Source organism: Anas platyrhynchos, chromosome 2 (assembly GCF_047663525.1).
Source record: "Anas platyrhynchos isolate ZD024472 breed Pekin duck chromosome 2, IASCAAS_PekinDuck_T2T, whole genome shotgun sequence".
NCBI classification, from domain to species: Eukaryota; Metazoa; Chordata; class Aves; order Anseriformes; family Anatidae; genus Anas; species Anas platyrhynchos.
In genome coordinates this window covers 50,750,622-50,756,950 of record NC_092588.1, presented here as the reverse complement: position 1 = coordinate 50,756,950, position 6,329 = coordinate 50,750,622, and the positions used below count along the sequence as shown (strand labels likewise).

Genomic DNA, 6,329 nt, shown 5'->3' with positions numbered 1-6,329 from the left:
GTTGGCAGCCATTAAATGGATCTTCGTTTCTCTCTGGAAAAAGAAGGGGAAAAAAAAAAAAAAGGAAAAAAAAAAAAAGGAAAACAGCCAACCTGGCTGATGTGTACCAGGACTGTCAGAAAGCTGTATTTCAAATAAAACACACGTGCCGAGGCTCTGCCCAAGGAGCCTGAAAGGATCTGCCTACCCTGAGCCTGTACTTTACACCTAACTTCTCTCAGAAAGGATGAATCAAGGCCCAGTGGATAGATCTAAAGTATTTTTTAGATCTAATAGATCATAATTTCTCTGTATGATGATATGATTTAAACAATTTGGAAATGGAATAATTAAGTGACTATATAGATATAGATATAAATATAGATATAGATATAGATATAGATATAGATATAGATATAGATACAGATACAGATATAGATGTAATTATATAGAGTTCAATTTTGAAATGCTGTGCTCAGCTGATGGGAATGGAAAATCCCTGGATAACTTTAACTCTTCCCAGTTTTCAAACTTTGGCACACTTATGTATTTTTTCTCTAACAAAAATGCTCTCTTAAAACTGCCAGCAACTGAGTTGAATATAGAATTGGAAGTCAGTCTATCAGCGTAGCATATCGCTAGATCAAATAAACTAAAAGGAAGAAAGACATTAGCACACATGACATGATACTGGCTGTGTTAAGTAATTATTGTGCTCTTTGTACTCATTTAATTGTCTGGTTGTAGAGCTTCAAAAAATACTTCTAGTGAGGGAATATTTGAAGAAAGCCTTTAGGGGCGAATATAGAAGCCAAGTTGACTGTTGTAACACAACCAAGATAAGATTACAGATATAAATTCTGTGTTCAACAGGCGGAAAATGTGTTTATAATTTTATCATTGTACTCAAGGCTTCCTTACAATTTATATCTTGGTTGAGTATAAATACATTTTATATACAACATATGGCACTGCATTTAGCCAATCAGGAGGCATCATTTGTGCTGTGAGTGCTAAAGCAATTTCATAAATTATGCAATATATTTTGTCAGTAAATGTATAGATGGGAAAGTCATTAACATCACAAATCACCCCTTATTGCTGTATATGTTAGCATATTTTTTTATTACAACTCACAGGTGCAAAGCTCTAAATACATTTTGCATGGTGATGAGGTATTTCAGTCGGATTCTGGAAGACTTTTAACGGGACCAACCTATTGGCACGGGCTTGTTCCACCACCGGACCTGGAATTACTTGCATTGCTCCTCTGGATCCAGAGGTAAGCCGAAGCACACCATGCTCTGCAACCCATGGGTGCATCCACATCACTGACCCACCACCACCCACCCCATGGCACCTCCTGGGGTGCCACACAGGACCCTCGGGGAAGCCCCTTGGCCAACCACTGGGTTCCAGCTGGGGTGGTGGGATGGGTCCTGGCTGGCAGAACCTGCCCCAACAGGCCCACAGGGACACAGCTTGGCCCAGAGCTGAAATCAAGATTTCTCTCCCCAAAATCTGCCATCCAAGGACCCCACTGCAGGGGACTGTATTGTGCTTTTACCTGCTGCTGCTCTGGGGTGGTGACAACAAAGGATGTTGACAGGAGCAAGTGGACAAAACAGACATTGTTAGAGCTTCTGAGAACAAGTGCAAGGGCTTGGTGGCATACCCAAGCATATCCAAGGCACAAATACATTCCTAGTCCTTCACCTTCTCATGTCCAGTAATAAATATGACTAAGACACATATGAGAGGTGTGTACCTTCTCCAACCTTGGTCCACACACTACAGCTTTCTTTAATTTAGGAGAAGTAAAGAGCAACGATGCAGTGTTACTTTAAACAAAGAGTTTTTATATCTCTAACAGCAGGGATATAGTATAGAAGATCCATTTTTTTGAAAAACAAATGGGCAATGTGCATATTTAATTTGATTAAGAGATTGCCTTCCCTCAGAATAGACTGCAACAAGGCAAAACCTGGGCTGTCCTGATTGCCTAAGACCAGAAGTGCAGTCTGGTGCATCGAGAGCATGGATGCGATGTACTGCAGGGTGTGGTGAAGAGCTCTGAATCTTCACACCCCCTTTGCTCTCTCCCTGGCCCAGGGTCCCACTTGGAGAAAGCTAGCCAGAAAAAAAAGACAAGACAAGTCACTGCAAATACCTCCCAACTTGCTGAAGTTAGTGCTCAGACTAATAGGACATAGCCTATTCAGGATGCTGTTGCAGACAGATCTGGCTGAGGCTTGCAGGGCAGACCCAAGATACAGCCCACAAGGCACAGACCCATGGCACTGGCACATCTCCTGTCACAACAGTGGGCAGCAAGGGGACCGTGGGGAGCTGCAGGTCCCCTGAGGGCGCCTGGTGATTCCTGGGAGCAAGATCACAGCAGCAAGGACAAGACATGGAAAACCATCTTCTGCCACTGACCCCAGCGGCGCTGGTGGCTCCTCATAAAGCAGAGAGTGGGCAGGAAAGGCTGTGCTGCACACAGCGTGTGGACTTTATTTTCCCTTTGTGGGGTTCATGCCACTCACTGCTGTTCTTCTTGGCTCCTTCCCGAAGTATTTTGCCAGCAGCTATGCAGATGCTTTGTGGAAAGAAGGGGTAGCATCCAAATTAAACTCTCTCTCTGCAAGGTACCATAAATTGCCCTCATCCTCTTGCTGGCATCAGACTGTGTAGTGCTGCCATTTTGGGGTTCTTTAAATGCAGCTCACTTACCCTAAGCACATCCACATACATCTACATCTGTTTTGACATGGATTTTTTGCTTACGGAAAAGGGCAACTGCATATGACTAGTTTAACTCATTTATATTACTTGCTGCCCAGACAATTCTTCATAGATTTGTTTAAAAAAAATGTTTTGACTTCGAATATTTATTTCATGGGAAATTGTTTTTTCTATATATGGAAAATATATCATTATATATTATTTTTTCTATATACAACTATAGTTTCTGCTGCACACACCACTACCCCATCTATTCTAGTCCACAACCAAGTTTTATTTCTTGTTTGGAAGGAGAACCCCCCCACCACCCCCACCATTCTTGAAACCATGAGCAGTGTTCAGAGTTTGATTTTAAAGGAAAGGCAGTGAGGGAAAAAAAAACTTCATATTTTTTTCACGGGAAAAAGCGTTACAAGCACCCCCTTGTGGTCCAGAATTACCAGACCTGAGACAAGCTCACATTTCTGACTTGGTTTCTGGGAAGCACCAACACAGCCTTGCTCTTGTACATAAAACCCGGAGTCGTCAATATTTTTTCCGACAGATATTCACGGTATTAAAGAGTTTTAGAGAGATATCAATCTTCAAAGCCTGGCCTTCATCAGTGAAATGCATTTACAGAAATAGCCACTTCTCTGATTCCCCATCTCCCGGGTTAAGTAGCTTTGAGCCTTGAATCGAGGCAAGAGGGAGGTCAAAACCACCCAGCTTCATAAGGACACTTTACCTCACTGTATTGCAGAGCGTTTGTAGCTGATGCCAGCCTGCTCAGCTGGAACAGCATCACTGATGTGAGCATCGTGCTCCTGTTTGTAAGGACTTCTCCGAGCATCTGAGAGCAGCGAGGCAGCTCGCTCCTCAGTGCGTCCCCCCTGCCTGAAGGCTGCTGTGGGCTTCACTTGGTGTTGCGGTGACCCAAAGAGAGGACATCAACATTTGCTCAGCCTGAAGCAGCTGCAGTGGGTTTGTGGTGCAAAGCACAGCGTTGTGTCCTGGGCTTAATGACTTCACCGACGAGACCTCCATCTGATGAGCAGCTCCTGATGCCAGCACTCGACCCGCCAGCACCCACACCCTTGTCCTGTGCAGCAGGGCAAAGGGAGAAGATTCCCCTTTCATAAACAACAGCACAGAAAACCCTTCTGCCTCTCTGAAGGATGGCTTTGAATGATAAATGGCATAAGCCAGAAATGTTGGCAAATTAAAAAGTTTAATTTATGATGATGCATAATTCTAGCTGCTTAGCAGGTGCGACATTGCTGGCTTATTTGCAAACCGGGCAAGGTAAACTAGATGGAAACGTGCTTAATGTGTTAAAGGTGTTAATCAGGACAGACCCCTGGCTCCTGCTGAACCCCCGTGTTTGCACCCAGCGTGCTGTGCCACCAGCGGAGCTCACTGCCGACCCCACAGGCTCGCGGCCGCCCACGAGGGCTGCTCGCCTTGTTGGCTTTGGCAGCAGCTGGCAGGTCTTCAGCTAGCCAGCTTTCCCCTGGAAGGGCTCAGCTCCTACAGCATTTTCCCCCAGCACAAGAGCTGATGGCTGATTCTCAGCAGGAACTGGCACGGCTCCTTGGCTCATTCAGTATCCTACAAATAGCTGCTGAGTGAAGCGATTCTGGGGAAAGACAGAAAATAGCCGTCTGGAGCCATTCCCTCCCGGTGTCACAGCAAAGTTCATCAGCCAAGAGATTTCTTTTGTATTCATAGAGAATAACATTAATCTCTGTAACAGAAGAAAATTAGTCTCTCCGTGCAGCAAGGTTTTACCGTCACTCCTGGTTGCTTCTATACTTGTTCAAAAATCTAAAAACACCTGAAAAAATGAGTCACGAGAGGTCCAGGACCTTCAGAATAGAAATTGCTAAACCACTTACGAGGAAATAAAAGGCACTTTCTAGGTCTACAAGTGGCTGTAGCCAACCACACTCCAGATTAAGTGTTAATATTGGGAGGGGGGAGGGAAATAAGTGCTCATAAGAAGCTAGAAGACACTGGCATTGACAGCCTGTGTGAGGCATCAAGGGCTCAGGGCCATGCTACAGACCCAATCTGGTCCTTCAGTTTGGTTATTTCACCTCTTTTCTCCAGCTGTAGGACCCAAAGAAAGAAAAAAATACCTACCCTATTTAGTAATTGCTTGGGAGAAGCAGGTAGTGGACAGGGCATGTGCACAGCCACGAGATATCTTGAATTCAGCAGCAGTGACTGCAGGAAAGAGCAAAGCAAAGCGACCACTCATGGCATGGTGGCTTCCCCTGGCCAGGAGCAGGTCGGGCACAGCCACCCTGCCTGGGCTAGCTGAGGATGTGGGACACCTGCGTGCTGATTTGCAAGAAGTGCCCTTTCTAAAAGATGCAGCTTACCTGAGAAGCAGATGTGAAGAGGATGCTGTTCATTATTGAAGAGACAGAGAATTAAGAGCAAAAAATGAGTACAGTAAAAGCTGCATTTGAAGTCGGGCTTCATCAGCACTCTGCAGGCAGGACCTTCCTGTGACATGGTATGAAACATTCCTGCATACTCCCTAACATGCCCTCTTTGAGTGCTGCGAGAGTTGCGTTGCATTTTCCTTCTCTTCAGTTCCCATCTCTGCAGGTCTCTGCTGGCTCGTCAGCCTTACAGGCAGAGCACCGCTGCCAGACAAAGAAAGCATTGAAAGAAAACCAAAACCCGCTGCCCAGAGGGAGCCCAGTTAGACGATAAGATGGGTCAAATGGGTGGTCAGCCAGTCAGGAGCTCTCCTCTCATCCTCTGCACAAGGCCAGCCACACCGCTCCTTCCAGGCACACCACTGAATGCTTCAGTCGGGTGCTCTTCCTTCCCCTGCTCCCTACGTTTGCTTTGGTTTTCAGGGGGAGCTGTCACTGACCAAAGCTGAGGCTGAAGGGCAACTCATCTTCCTACCAAGTCCTGCTCATGTTTCTAACTCAGCTGAATCTCCTAATTATGGTCTCCTCCACCTCCCATTAGCAGCTCCCTAATAGGGCATGAAAAAGGAGTGAAACGAGCACTGGATTTTGGAGAGCTCAGAGTAAATTCCTCCTTCTGGTTTGTCATTGTCATTTATTTTTGAACTTTCTTTCCCTCTCCTTAAGTCCTTGATTCAATCCTCAGCTCCCATGACACTTTCTTTGCAGCCCAGATGGATATTCATTTTTCACACACGATTTTGTGACACACTATATCAAATACCTTACTGAGAGCTCAGAACTGTTTAATCGATTTCATTCCAACCATCCATTAATTTAGTAATTCTATCAAAAAACAATCTAGCTTGGGTGGTACAATTTGTTCTCTCTAAACCTGCACAGATTATTTCTTGGGGTTTTATATCTCCCAGACATTTATGGAGCTCTTTTCCCCTTAGTATTCCATTATTTAATGTCAGACCGGTCCTAGACTCACCAAAAGGTACGCTCTGACAGCTGTGGCAGGTAAGGAGAGGTTGCAATATCCTTCCCATCATTTCACTGCAGTATGGTGGGAATCAGCAGGCTCCTGACTTCAGGACAAATGATGTCCCACAGCACATGGGGAATCCGATGGTTTCAGTCCCGTCATGGCAAGAATCCCAATTACTGTTTTCTCTCCCAACAATTTTC

At 45.2% G+C, this 6,329-nt stretch overlaps 1 long non-coding RNA gene across 1 annotated transcript; it reads right to left on the bottom strand.

The window, feature by feature from the left end:
* Positions 1 to 2,270: 2,270 nt before the first annotated feature.
* On the bottom strand, positions 2,271 to 5,717 carry LOC119716009 (uncharacterized). Its single transcript, XR_005263622.2, has 3 exons — positions 5,091 to 5,717; positions 4,849 to 4,932; positions 2,271 to 4,342 (listed from the first exon to the last, which is right to left on the bottom strand). It is a non-coding gene; the product is annotated as an uncharacterized lncRNA (long non-coding RNA).
* Positions 5,718 to 6,329: the final 612 nt, after the last annotated feature.